The sequence below is a fragment of the Delphinapterus leucas genome, chromosome 7, assembly GCF_059928025.1.
Source record: "Delphinapterus leucas isolate spDelLeu-1000000601 "Yukka" chromosome 7, BTC_Dleu_Yukka2, whole genome shotgun sequence".
Classification (NCBI taxonomy): domain Eukaryota; kingdom Metazoa; phylum Chordata; class Mammalia; order Artiodactyla; family Monodontidae; genus Delphinapterus; species Delphinapterus leucas.
In genome coordinates, this window is record NC_143135.1 from 105,147,566 (window position 1) to 105,162,414 (window position 14,849).

Here is a 14,849-nt window from a genome sequence, read left to right on the forward strand (position 1 = left end):
AGGGAGGGAGGCCTTAGATTCCTACAAAAAGAGAACTATTTAAATCAATTGTGGTACATTTGTTAAGAAGAATTCCATGTGGCAGATGAAAAGAACTGTGATAAAGCTGTGTATTAGTTTTCTGGGGCTACCATAGCAAGTACCACAGACTGGGTGCCTTAAGCAATTTTTTTGTTTTTAACATTTTTATTGGAGTATAATTGCTTTACAGTGGTGTGTTAGTTTCTGCTTTATAACAAAGTGAATCAGCTATATACATATACATATGTTCCCATATCTCTTCCCGCTTGCGTCTCCCTCCCTCCCACCCTCCCTATCCCACCCCTCTAGGTGGTCACAAAGCACCGAGCTGATCTCCCTGTGCTATGCGGCTGCTTCCCACTAGCTATCTATTTTACGTTTGGTAGTGTATATATGTCCATGCCTCTCTCTCACTTTGTCACAGCTTACCCTTCCCCCTCCCCATATCCTCAAGTCCATTCTCCAGTAAGTCTGTGTCTTTATTCCTGTTTTACCCCTAGGTTCTTCATGACATTTTTTTTTTCTTAAATTCCATATATATGTGTTAGCTAATCCAATATGACTGGTGTCCTTATAAGAAGAGTAAAGGACACAGACAGGTACAGAGGGAAGACCCTGTGAGGACACAAGGAGAAGGTAGCTGCAAGCCAAGGAGAGAAGCCTGAGAAGAAAGCAAACCTGTTGACACCTTGATCTTAGACTTCCAGCCTCCGGAACTATGACAAAATTGCTTAAGGCTGAGTAATATAACATATCTTCCCTCTGTACCTGTCTGTGTCCTTTACTCTTCTTATAAGGACACCAGTCATATTGGATTAGGGACCCTAATGACCTCATTTTACCTTAATTACATCTTTAAATGTCCCATCTCCAAATACAGTCATATTTTGACGTACTGGGGGTTGGGACCCCACCATATGAATTTTGGGGGAACACAATGTAGCCCATAACAAGATACACATACTCATATGGAAAGGTGTCTAGAATTGTTAAAAATAAATAAATTGAATATCAGTATAATAAGTATGATACCATTGTGAAAAAACTAGTATGTATGTAACAAACATGAATGTATGGGGACTTCCCTGAGAGTCCAGTGGTTAAGACTCCACGCTTCCAATGCAGGGGGCGCGGGTTCCATCCCTGGTTAGGGAACTAAGATCCCACGTTCCACGTGAGGCGCGGCCAAAAACAATTGAAAAATATATGCATGTATGTACACCAAAAAACATTTGGAAGGATGTGTGTCAAACATTTAGGAGTGGAAATCTGTGTGAAAGAGGTGGGCATTGCGGTGAAGGGGAGATGGCTGTGTAACAATGGATTATGGGGATTTTTTTCCCATTTATTTATTGTATGAACTTCATTTTTAATATGTTTACTTTGGGGATTAGCTTAGTGATAAAGAGCACAAATCCCTAGACTGGGGTTGTTTGACTCATGATTTGAGCACAGACTCAAATCCTAGCTTTGCCTCTTTGTAACTGCTTCTCTAAACCTCTGGGGATTTCTTTGTAATGGGGAAAATAATAATAAGATTTTTTATGACAGTCACATTACATAATGAATGTGAAACATTAGGCACAGTACTTGGCACCTACTAAGACGAATGAATGTTAGCTATTTTTATTACCGTGTTAATAAAGAAAAAAAGCTCTCACTTGCAACTTGGGGTAAAGAGGTGTGTCCTTAACCCCGGAGTGCTGTTAATTGAATCTGGTTCAGTGGAACATGTAATTGAAAGTCTGCCGTGTATGCAAGGCGCTGTGATAAAATCTGCAGAGGAGCAACTCAGGTCAATGCCTGCCTGTGAATAGCTAACAAAAGGCAGACACAGCTTTGTCTACAAAATAACCTTAACTCACAGGAGTCTTGTCACTGTCTGAGGGAGAAACACCTATAAAGCACTTAGTAAGAATTCAGTATAAGACGACCATGGCTATTGTTATTACTGTCCTCTCTTTTGTAGTAAAATCTACTTGGAAAATTAAATTTAGAAGGCAGCTCAGGAAGGACAGATTCAGGGAGATTACTTAAGGGAAGTGAAATCAAGCCATGCACATTCTGGCCTGTTTCAGCCATCTCTAGAAGCAGATAGGAATACCTGTGATGGCTGGTCACTGTGTGTGGTCTACCCGGGTGAGGGGGATGGCGGTGGGGTGGGGGTTGCTGACAGACTTCCTTTTTCTCTTTTTCTTTATCTCTTTTTTAACCTTTTATTTTATATTGGAGTAGAGCCAATTAACAACGTTGTGATGGTTTCAGGTGCACGGCAAAGCGACTCAGCCATGTGTATACATGTGTCCATTCTCCCCCAGACTCCCCTCCCATCCAGGCTGCCGCAGAACACTGAGCAGAGTTCCCTGTGCTGTACAGCGGGTGGTTGTTGGTTATCCTTTTTAAATATAGCAGTGCGGACGTGTCAATCCCAGACTCCCAATATTCCTCTTTGGTCACCAAGCGCGTCTTTGTATATAGTTAGAGCTACTGAGACCACTGTCCCACCCTGAGAGACTGGCCTTTTCCTGGCACTTCTTCCACGCGAATGGACGCGTTCCTGCAGATTCTCGTTCCTCGCCCTGTGCCTTGGAGCACACTTCTTTCCGTGGCCCCCTGTTAGCCAGTCCTTGCTCAGGTGCACTGTGCTGGTCACCGCTCAGAAGTGACAGTGACGTCCCGGCACTGGGGCTCTTCCCTCTTGGGCTCATTCACAGTCCCGGGCTCGTCATCTCCGAGTGGGGCGCGTGCCCTTCCTGCCCGCTCTGCTCCCTGTGTGCCCCCTCCTCCTCCGCATCTGCGCCTTCGGACTCCTCCGTGTAACCCTACGGGGCTGGCTTATCAAGACCCACTTGACTGAAAAATAAAAAGGATATTTGGGATAGAAAAGGGGAGCAGTTCATTCCTCCTTTCCTTTGAAGGAAGTCTTGTGGAATTGGCCTTTGAGTGAAAGAGAACGTATATATATATATATATATATATATATATATATATATATATATATATATATGTAGCCGTATGCGTAACTTTGCGTGAAAGAGAACGTATACGTACCCGTATGCGTAAACGCGTATATACGCATAGGCTTTGGGCCCGACGCCGGAAGTTGGGAGGGGTCCGGCCAACGGGCCGCAGGAAGAGGCCCACGGAGTCAGCGGAGGGAGAGGGACGGAAGGCGGCGCATGCAGATGGAACCCTGGTCTCCAAGGCAACAAGCGACGGGGAAGCTCAGGTGAGTGGCCGGCGGTTGGGCTCACACGCACACCTGGAGCAGGTGCGGGGCCTTGGGGAAGCCGGGCCGCGGAGCCGGCTTTCCGCTCAGGCTCCAGAGCCAAGCGTCAGGTTCAAGGCGGGTCTGCTACGAACATGTGTGACCTTGGCTCCTTATCTGTACCTGGAGGTGATAGCGGTACCTGCCTGGCAGGTTCGCCGAGTGGACTAGGTGAGATAACCTGTGAGAAGCACTCGGAATACTGAGTGCCTGGCGCTCTTCGTGTCGCCCGGTGCGCGCGGAGCGTGTGTGACGCAGGGCGCAGATAGCGGCGCGCGGCCGGCGGGGAGGGGAGGCGGCGACGGGTCACCCCCGCGGCTCCCGAGCCCCGCCGTGGCTTCCGGTCTCTCACAGCGGGTGTGACTCAGGCAGATTCTTAGGGGAAACGTCCCCCTCCCCACAAGGTCACTTTTCCAAGCCCCCAGGGTCGAGAGGGGCACCTCCTGAGCTTCAGGCATCAAGGGCCCTCTTTCTTTGTTGGATCCTGGGGGCCCGGCCGGCAGAGAAAAGTCCCTCGGCTGCTGGTGTCGCCGGATCAGAGCAGACGCCCCCCCTCGCCAGACAGGCGTTTCCCGAGAGGAGAAGGGGCCACGGCTGGCTCCCCGGGGCCTGCGTGGTGGAAATATGAAGTGAGACTTCCCTTGCACAGGGGAACCTGAGCCAACCCCGGCCCGGCTTATCTCTTTGCTCAGCGCAGTGTTTGTTTTAAGAAAATCAAAGCACGTTCCTCTTCTGCATTCTTCGAAGGGAGCGAGCTGGCTGCTGCCTGGGGAGGAGGGCTGCCGGGTGCCGAGGGGTCAGCTCACAGCTTCCCTCTTCTCGGTCCCCCTCGGGTCGTCCCTGTGCCCCTTCCTTGCGCAGCTAAGCGATGTGGCGTCATATTGCGTCAGAGGCCCCAGACTTACGGCTGTGCATCCTGCAGTCTCTCTGAATTTGGCTCTGGGAGGCGAGGCTGCCTGGAGTTCACCCACCTCTGAGGACCTCCTGGCTCCGCGGTCGCAGCCCTTCCCCTCCGTGCAGCTGTAGCCCCTCCTCCGCTCCGGGCTCTGCAACCCCAGGCTCCTCCTTGCTGGACCATCCCCCGTGACTCTAGCCTCTAGCTTCTAATTCACGAGTCTGCAGGCAGAGAGGCCTTGGCTGGACAGGAAAGTTATCCCTGCCGCCCTCCGATTTCTGCTTCTTCTCCTTTCTCCCATCCCAGACCCACTAGTGGTGGAGCGAAGGCCATGTTCTCCCTCCCCCGCTCCTGGGAGGGTCAGAACCCCTGGTTTACCCCCCACCCCCACCTCCACTGAGGGTCAGGGTTTCTTATTGGCAGCCATTGAAGGGGCTGAGACCAGCTCTCCGAGGCCCACCACTGGATTGGGAACAAACAGCTCATTGTTTGAGGTGCTTTTAGGACCACTCAGAGTCCACTGGGTCACCGGGTGCCCTGGGCCAGAACTCAGACGGTGCCTGCGTGTGAACTCTGGAAGGCCACTTGGGGCTTCGGGGAGCCGAGTCACAGCAGCAGCAGTGAATGTGGGTAACCCGGGGAGTGCTTTACAGGGTTCAGATCGCTTTTCATGGCCAGAATCTTGCAGTATAAATTGCAGTGCGCCTAGGTTTAAACTTTTTTTTTTTTTTTCATTTTAAATATGGGTATTTTCAAACACACAAAAGCAGAGAGAATAGGACAGTGAAAGCCCAGGTACCTGGTCACCCAGATTCAGAAAGCCCTGACTTTCTGCTGCTGCTGTTTCCTCAGCGCTGCCACCCCCATGCCCAGTTCTCGCCTCTCTCTTTGCAGCACTCTTCTTTAACTTGCAAACAATTGATGACTTTTAAGATGAATTTGTCACATGGCCTTCTGCCACAGTCATTATGGTTTATTATCGTGGCTTTTCTTTTCTACTCAGGAGACATGATCTGTTTTAATAGAGAGCTGAATCCAATGGCAATTTATTGTCAGCAAGAGCAGCCCAACCTCATGCCAAATGGAAAATAGTAGTTTGAGGCAGGCATTTTCCGACACCCAGTCAGACAGCATTAAATAATGATGTGACTGGCCGATTTCGCAGCTGCGTGGGGCTGGTGGGTCGGCGGGGGGCTGGCTCCTACTGGAGCCCTTTCTGATCCTCCCCCAGAAGCAGGGCCTCCCTGGGTTAGAGGCCTGTCCGCAGCCTTGCTGGTTTGGGGAGGGGGCAGCTGAGGATGCTGCCCACAATGTTATTCATCAGCCTTTTAAAAGGACTGACACCCTGATTCCTGCAAAAGGCAGCTCCTAGAAAGGGTTTATCTTTCCCAATGTCGGTATGATCTTTTTTTCTGACAATGAGAGCTAAGAACGTTATCACATTTTGCTTTTTGCCTTGGCTACCAGGAAGCTTAGCACTCAATTGAGAGCCCACATGCAGTGACTGTTTCACCTATGGTTCTAGTTAACTTATCTCCCCCAATTCTACTCTCCATTTCCGATTTCTCAATTTTGTCTTTATGTGCCTGGGGCTTAGGGGTTTTATTGTACCCACCCTTCAGTTTCACTCCTTTGAAATTAGGAGTGGTAGAAATTAAAAACAAAAGCAAACAATGCAACCTCACCTTCCCTGTGATCCTTGCCCACAGAGCCTTGTTTGTGAGAAGCCAAAGAAGTTAAAGTACTAGGCCCAGTTCACGTAGCAGGTGGTGCATACACACACACACACACACATATATAAAATGCCTTTATACACACACACATACACACATACACACACACATATACATGTATATACAATGCCTTTACACTTTGTAATTTATGGTTTATACTTTATTTATTTATTTTTTTCCGGTATGCGGGCCTCTCACTGTTGTGGCCTCTCCCGTTGCGGAGCACAGGCTCTGGACGCGCAGGCTTAGCGGCCATGGCTCACAGGCCCAGCCGCTCCGCGGCATTTGGGATCCTCCCAGACCGGGGCACGAACCCATGTCCCCTGCATCGGCAGGCGGACTCTCAACCACTGCGCCACCAGGGAACCATAGGGAAGCCCTATGGTTTATACTTTTAAAAGGGCTTCCTCATCGGGAGCAAATTGTCTCAGTTTGTCCTTGATTTTATTCTTTCAACAAAGAACTCACTGCCCACTTTATCTGTGTCCTACTAGGCAGTATGGGGGGACAAATAAACGTAAAACAAACACGTGTCCTCAGGGAATTTACACTTTAATAGGGAATATCAGACATGTTCATCTAATTATAACACAAGAAATGTGGGAGTGTTTTAAATAAAGTTTTTAGGGGTTGAGAGGAGGGAGAAGTTATTTGAAGATGAACGAGGGCAGACTGTGTAGATGGTTGGCGTTTAAGTTGATTTTTTTTTTGATGTGGACCATTTTTAAAGTCTTTATGGAATTTGTTACAATATTGCTTCTGTTTTATGTTTTGGTTTTTTGGCCCTGAGGCAAGTGGGATCTTACTTAGTTCCCTGACCAGGGATCAGACCCACACCCCCTGCACTGGGAGGTGAAGCCTTAATCACTGGACCACCCCAGAAGTCCCTAAGTTGATTTTTGAAGGCGAGGGAAGGCATAGATATAGACCCTTCTGTCTTGCTATGACCTCCATGTTACAGAGGATGAAATCAGTGCAGAGAGGAAGGAAGTTTTCCCACATCACCCAGTTAGAAGTTATTACTGTTGTAACCACCCCATCTGCCTCTCCGTGTTGAAGCTGGTCCTGTGGCTTTAGGGCAACTGTAGGCTGGATTGAATTTGTTCGTAGGTGACAGTTATTTAATTCATGATATTTAAATTGTCAGAGCCCAAGCCTTGGTTTTTGGGGCAGTGCGTTTTTTTATTTGCAAGGGACAAAACATTATCTTGAGCTAACTTAGGGTAAAAAGTGGGAATGCATGGAGGCCACCAAAGTATCTCAGATCATTTAAGGAAGTGTTGAAGAACCAACTGGGGATCAGGGACAGCTGGGACCGGGCAGGACATGTCACAAGGAGCCACTCTTTGTATCTGTGGTTCTACCAGAGTGTCAGCCTACCTCCCCCCAACCTTCCTGCCCTCCCCAGCCTGTGCCCAACCTTCAGGGCTGAGCTTGAATTAGGAACTTGGGACATGGATGTCTTTTTCCCACGGATGTCTGCCCTTGCTCTGGTCTGATATAGAACTTATTCTTTGTCTGGCTCCTTTGAAAGCAATTGTATGTACCCCCTTCCTTCTGCCTGCCCTCCAATACCCCTCACAGTCCTGAAGGAGAACTGGCTTCACGTGGTTCTTAGGACAGGGCGCGGCAAGGCGGCCCCGACAGCTGGCATTTTGCATCCCCTGCTGCTATGACTTTAGGATCTGCCGTGTTCCATTTCTGGATCTCTTCAGCTCTCCTTTTGTCATTTTTTTAAATAAAAATTTTTATTTTGAGATAGCTGCAGATTTCAGGCAGTTATAAGAAATCAGAGAGAGCCCATGTGCCCTTTACCCAGTTTCCCCAATGATAACATCTTGCAAAACTGTACTGTAATATCACAACCAGGATACTGATGGTGATACAGAGCATTTGCAGCATCACTGGGTATCTTCATGCTGCCCTTTTATAGTGATTTCCCTCTCACTCTCATCCCCTCCTTAGCCCCTGGCGACTGCTAATCAATAGTTTGTTCCTCTTTGTTGTGAGTCGTATTCCATGGTATGGCCGTACTGCAGTGGGTTTCAGCATCTGGGCTGTTTTAAGTTTTTGACTAACACGAAAAACCCTGCTATAAACATTTGTGTACAGGTTTTTGTGTGAAATGTCTTTATTTCTCTGGGATAAATGCTAAGAAGTTCAGCTGTTAGATTTATGGTAGTGGCATTAAAAAAAAATTAGACATACTTAAAGAACTAGACATTTTAAAGTGCAGTATTAGGTTCACAGCAAAATTGAGCAGACAGTGCAGAGATTTCCCGTATATTCCTGGCCCTCTCGCACATGCATCCTCCCCACTATCAATGAGCCTACTTGACACAGCATTATTGCCCAAAGTCCACAGGTTATATTAGAGTTTACTCGTGATTTTGTACATTCTATGAGTTTTGACAAATGTATATGGATCCACCATTAAAGTGTCACACAGAGTATTTTCAGTGCCCTAAAAATCCTCTGTGCTCTACCTATTCATCCTTCCTTCCCTCCCCGCCAGGCCCTGGCAACCATTGATCTTTTCATTACCTCCATAGTTTTGCCTTTTGAGAATGTCATATACAGTAGTTGGAGTCGTACAATGTGTAGACTTTTCAGATTGACTTTTCTCACTTAGTAATATGCATTTAAGTTCCCTCCATGCATTTTCATGGCTTGATAGCTCATTTATTTTCAGTGCTGAATAATATTCCAGTGTCTGGTTGTACCACAGTTTATGTGGCCATTCACCTACTAAACGATATCTTAGTTGCTTCCAAGTTTTAGCAATTATGAATAAAGCTGCTATAAACAATCATATGCAGGTTTTTGTGTGTACACAAGTTTTCAACTTAGTTGGTAAATACCAAGGAGTGGAATTGCTAGATCATATGGTAAAGTATATTTAGTTCTGTAAGAAACTGCCAAAGTGTCTTCTGAAGTGACCGGCTGCACCATTTTGCATTCCTACCAGCAGTGAATTAGAGTTTCTGTTGCTCTACATCCTCACCAGAATTCGCTGTTGTCAGTGCTTTGGATTTTGGTCATTCTAATAGGTGTGTAGTAATATGTTGCCGTTTTAATGTGCAACTTCTTAATGACATGTGATGTTGAGCATCTTTTAATATGCTAATTTTCCTTCTGTATATCTTCTTTGGTGAGGTGTCTGTTCAGGTCTTTTGTCCATTTAAAATCAGGCTGTTCAGTTTCTTATTGTTGAGTTTTAAGAGCTCTTTGCATATGTTGGATATTAGTCTTTTATCAGATATATCTGTTGATATGATGAATTATATTAATTGATTTTCAAATGTTGAACCAACCTTGCATATCAGGGATAAATTACACTTAATAGTGGTGTATAATTCTTTTTATACATTGTTGGATTATATTTGCTAATATTTTGTTCCACATGAGCTTGAGAAGCATCTGTGTTCTTCTGTTGTTGAGTGACATAGTCTATAGATGTCAATTATATCTGGTTTATTGATGCTTTTGAGTTCAACATAGAGTTCAACTATGTCCCTACGATTTTCTGTCTTCTGGATCTGTTTCTGATAGAAGGGTATTGAGTCTCCAACTATAATGGGGGGGTTATCTATTTCTCTTTGAAGTTTTATCACTTTTTGCCACACGTTTTTGATGCTCTGTTGTGAGGTTCATTCACATTAAGGATTGTTATGTCTTCTAGGAAAATTGATCCCTATGTCACTATGTAATGCTCCTCTTTATCCCTGATTACTTTCTTTGCTCTGAGGTCTAGTCTGTCTGATATTAGTATAGCTATGCCCTTTCTTTTGATTAGTATTAGCATGATGTATCTTTTTTTTTTTTAACATCTTTATTGGAGTATAATTGCTTTACAGTGGTGTGTTAGTTTCTGCTTTATAACAAAGTAAATCAGCTATACATATATCCCCATATCTCCTCCCTTTTCATCTCCCTCCCACCCTCCCTATCCCACCTCTCTAGGTGGTCACAAAGCACCGAGCTGATCTCCCTGTGCTCTGTGGCTGCTTCCCACTAGCTATCTATTTTACATTTGGTAGTGTATATATGTCCATGCCACTCCCTCACTTCATCCCAGCTTACCCTTCTCCCTCCCCGTGTGCTCAAGTCCATTCTCTGTGTCTTTATTCCTGTCCTTCCCCTAGGTTCTTCAGAACCATTCTAAAAAAAATTTTAGATTCCATATATATGTGTTAGCATATGGTATTTGTTTTTCTCTTTCTGACTTGCTTCATTCTGTATGACAGACTCTATAGGTCCATCCACCTCACTATAAATAACTCAATTTCGTTTCTTTTTATGGCTGAGTAATATTCCATTGTATATATGTGCCACATCTTCTTTATCCATTCATCTGTCAGTGGACACTTAGGTTGCTTCCATGTCCTGGCTATTGTAAATAGAGCTGCAATGAACATTGTGGTCCATGACTCTTTTTGAATTATGGTTTTCTCAGGGTATATGCCCAGTAGTGGGATTGCTGGGTCGTATGGTAGTTCTATTTTTAGTTTTTAAGGAACCTCCATACTGTTCTCCATAGCGGCTGTATCAGTTTACATTCCCACCAACAGTGCAAGAGGGTTCCCTTTTCTTTACACCCTCTCCAGCATTTATTATTTGTAGATTTTTTGATGATGGCCATTCTGACCAGTGTGAGGTGATACCTCATTGTAGTTTTGATTTGCATTTCTCTCATGATTAGTGATGTTGAGCATCCTTTCATGTGTCTGTTGGCAATCTGTGTATCTTCTTTGGAGAAATGTCTATTTAGGTCTTCTGCCCATTTTGGGATTGGGTTGTTTGTTTTTTTGATATTGAGCTGCATGAGCTGCTTGTAACTTTTGGAGATTAATCCTTTGTCAGTTGCTTTGTTTGAAAATATTTTCTCCCATTCTGAGGGTGGTCTTTTGGTGTTGTTTATGTTTTCCTTTGCTGTGCAAAAGTTTTTAAGTTTCATTAGGTCCCATTTGTTTATTTTTGTTTTTATTTCCATTTCTCTAGGAGGTGGGTCAAAAAGGATCTTGCTGTGATTTATGTCATAGTGTTCTGCCTGTGTTTCCTCTAAGAGTTTTATAGTGTCTGACCTTACATTTAGGTCTTTAATCCATTTTGAGTTTATTTTTGTGTATGGTGTTAGGGAGTGTGCTAATTTCATTCTTTTACATGTAGCTGTCCAGTTTTCCCAGCACCACTATTGAAGAAGCTGTCTTTTCTCCATTGTATATTCTTGCATCCTTTATCAAAAATAAGGTGACCATATGTGCGTGGGTTTATCTCTGGGCTTTCTGTGCTGTTCCATTGATCTATATTTCTGTTTTTGTGCCAGTACCATACTGTCTTGCTTACTGTAGCTTTGTAGTATAGTCTGAAGCCCGGGAGCTTGATTCCTCCAGCTCTGTCTTTCTTTCTCAAGATTGCTCTGGCTATTCAGGGTCTTTCGTGTTTCCATACAAATTGTGAAATTTTTTATTCTAGTTCTGTGAAAAATGCCATTGGTAGTTTGATAGGGATTGCATTGAATCTGTAGATTGCTTTGGGTAGTATAGTCATTTTCACAATGTTGATTCTTCCAGTCTAAGAACATGGTATATCTCTCCATCTGTTTGTATCATCTCAAATTTCTTTCATTGGTGTCTTAAGAGTTTTCTGCATACAGGTCTTTTGTCTCCTTAGGTAGGTTTATTCCTAGGTATTTTATTCTTTTTGTTGAAATGGTAAATGGGATTGTTTCCTTAATTTCTCTTTCAGATTTTTCATCATTAGTGTATAGGGATGCAAGAGATTTCTGTGCATTAATTTTGTATCCTGCTACTTTACCAAATTCATTGATTAGCTCTAGTAGTTTTCTGGTAGCATCTTTAGGATTCTCTATGTATAATATCATGTCAAGCATGATGTATCTTTATTCATTTACTTTTAACCTATATGTGTCTTTATACTGAAAGTGGGTTTCTTATAGACAATGTATAGCTGGGTCCTTTTTTTTTTTTTTAAATCCACTGTGACAATCTCTGTCTTTTAATTGATATATTTAAACCATTGACATTTAGTGTGATTACTGACATAGTTGGATTAATCTCTGCCATATTTGTTACTGTTTTCTATTTGTTGCCCTTGTCTTTGTTCCTGGTTTTGTCTTCCACTCCTTTCTTGTCTTTTGTGGTTCTAATTGAGTATTTTATGATTCCATTTTCTCTCCTTTCTTAGCATATCAGTTATACTTTTTTTTAAACTTCTTTTAGTGCTTGCCTTAAATTTTGAAATATACATTTACAAGTAATCCAAGGCCACTTCCAAATAACATTATACTGATTCACAGGTACTGCATGTACCTTATAATAACAAAGTTACCCTAGTTCTTTCCTTTCATCCCTTGTATCTTTGCTGCCATTCATTTCACTTATACATATGCATAAATAATACACACACACAGAAGCATACACAATTGAATACATTGTTGCTATTATTATTTTGAACCAACTGTTATCTGATCAATTAAGAATAAGAAAAATAAAAGTTTTATTTTACCTTTACTAATTTTTTCTCTAATGTGCTTCCTTTCTTTATATAGGTCCAAGTTTCTGACCTATATCACTTTCCTTTTCTCTGAAGAACTTCTTTTAACATCTATTTCAAGGCAGGTCTAGCAACAAATTCCCTCAACTTCTGTTTGTCTGAGGAAGACTTTATTCCTCTTTACTTTTGAAGGATAATTTCACAGAGTACAGAATTTTAGGTTGGTCATTTTTTCTTTTCAATACTTTAAACATTTTACTTCATTTTCTTCTTGCTTGTATGGTTTCTACTGAGGAGAATTCAGATGTAATTCTTATCTTTGCTGCTCTAAAGGTAAGGTGTTTTCCTTTGTTTTTTTTTCCCCTGGCCGCACTGTACCGCATGGGGGATCTTAGTTCCCTGAAGAGGGATAGAACTGCGCCCTCTGCAGTGGTAGCGCAGATTCTTAACCACTGGACCACCAGGGAAGTCCCTAAAGGTAAGGTATTTTTAAACCTTACCTCTGTCTTCTTGAGACGTATTTTATTTTAATCTTTGATTTTCTGCACTTTGACTGTGACATGCCTAGGTGTCTTTGTTTGTTTGCTTGTTTTTGCATTTATCCTGCTTGGTGTTCTCTGAGATTTTTGGTATTGTGGTTTAGTGTCATTAATTTTGGGGCAAAAAAATATCTCAGTCATTATTGCTTCAAGTATTTCTTCCGTTTCTTTCTCTTTTTCTTTTCCTTTTGGTATTTTCATTACATGTATGTTATACTTTTTGTAGTTGTCCCAAAGTTCTTGGATATTCTGTTCTTTTTTTTTTTCCCAGTTCTTTTTCTTTTTGCTTTTCAGTTTTGGAAGTATCTATTGAAATATCCTCAAGCAAAGAGATTTTTTCCTTAGCCATGTCCAGTCTACTGCTGAGTCTTTCAAAGGCATTCTTCATTTCTTTTACAGCATTTTTGATCTCTAGCATTACTTTTTCTTTCTTCCTTAGAATTTCCATCTCTCTACTTACATTGCTCATTTGTTCTTGCATGCTGTCTACTTTATCCATTAGCGCTTTTAGCAAATTAATCATAACTGTTTTAAATTCCTGGTCTGATAATTCCAATATTCTTGCCATATTTGAGTCTGGTTCTGATGCTTACTCTGTCTCTTCATACTGTATTTTTTGCCTTTTAGCATGTCTTATAATTTTTTTCTTGATGGCTGTATATGATGTAAAAGAAACTGGTAAATAGACCTTTAGTAATGTGCCAGATATTGGAGGGGGGAGGGAGGCTTTCTATAGTCCTGTGATTAGATCTCAGTCTTTTAGTGAGACTATGTCTCTGGAATGTGAACCTTACACATGCTGCTCAGTTTTTTTCACCTCTTTAATATCAAAGTTTGTTACTCTTCATTTCTTAGTAATATCCCATGGTATGAATGTGCCACATTGGTTTCAGCATTCACCCACTGAAGGGCATTTGGGCTGTTTCAAATTTTTGGCTATAATGAGAAAAGCTACTATAAATATTTGTGCATAGGTTTTTGTGTGAAAATGTCTTCATTTATCTGGGATAATTCCCAGGAGTGCAAATTGCTGGGTCGTACGGTTGTTGCATGTTTAGTTTTTTAAGAAACTGCCCAACTGTTTTCCTGAGTGGCTGCACCATTTTATGTTCCCATCAGTAATGTGTGAGTGATCTTGTTTCTCCCATCACTATGTTTTATTTTAGCCATTCTGATAGGTCTGCAGTGATACAGGGGGTTTTAATTTGTATTTCCATAATGGCAAATAATGTTGAACATCTTTTCACGTGCTGATTTGCCATCTTTAGATCCTCTTTGAATATGGCTCTTCATGTCTTTTGCTCATTTTCTAATTGGATTATTTATTTTTCTACTGAGTTTTGAGTGTTCTATATATATTCTAGATATTAGTCCTTTGTTAGATATGTGTTTTGAGAATATTTTCTCCCAGTTTGTAGACTTCTTGGTAGGGTCTTCTGCAGAGCAAATGTTTTGAATTTTGATGAAGTCCAGTTTATCATTTTTCCTTTTGTGGATTATGATTTTGGTCCCATGTCTAGGAACTCTTTGCCTAGCCCTATATCCCAAAGATTTTCTCCTATTTTTAAGAAAAAGTTTTACAGTTTTATGTTTTATATTCAAGTCCATGATCCATTCTGAGTGAAATTTTTAATGAGGCGTGAGACTTGGATTGAAGTTCATTTTATTGCCTCTGGGTTTCTAGTTCCTCCAGCACCATTTGTTGAAAGGCTATATTTGCCTCCATGAATTGCTTTTGCACCTTTGTCAGTAAACAATTTGGCATATTTGTGTGGGTCTGTGTCTGGGTTCTCTATTCTGTTGCATTGATCTGTGTAGTTTTCCTTCTGCCAGTACACACAGTCTTCATTACTATAGCTATATAATGTCTTGAAATT

General features: G+C 42.6%; 1 long non-coding RNA gene across 1 annotated transcript in view; it reads left to right on the plus strand.

Moving 5' to 3' along the window:
• The first annotated feature begins 3,144 nt into the window (after positions 1–3,144).
• Positions 3,145–14,849, plus strand: part of LOC115804205 (uncharacterized) — a 165,033-nt gene continuing 153,328 nt past the window's right edge. Inside the window, exon 1 of the long non-coding RNA XR_016393965.1 lies at positions 3,145–3,250. This is a non-coding gene — a long non-coding RNA (uncharacterized LOC115804205). The remainder of the gene's footprint in view (positions 3,251–14,849) is intronic.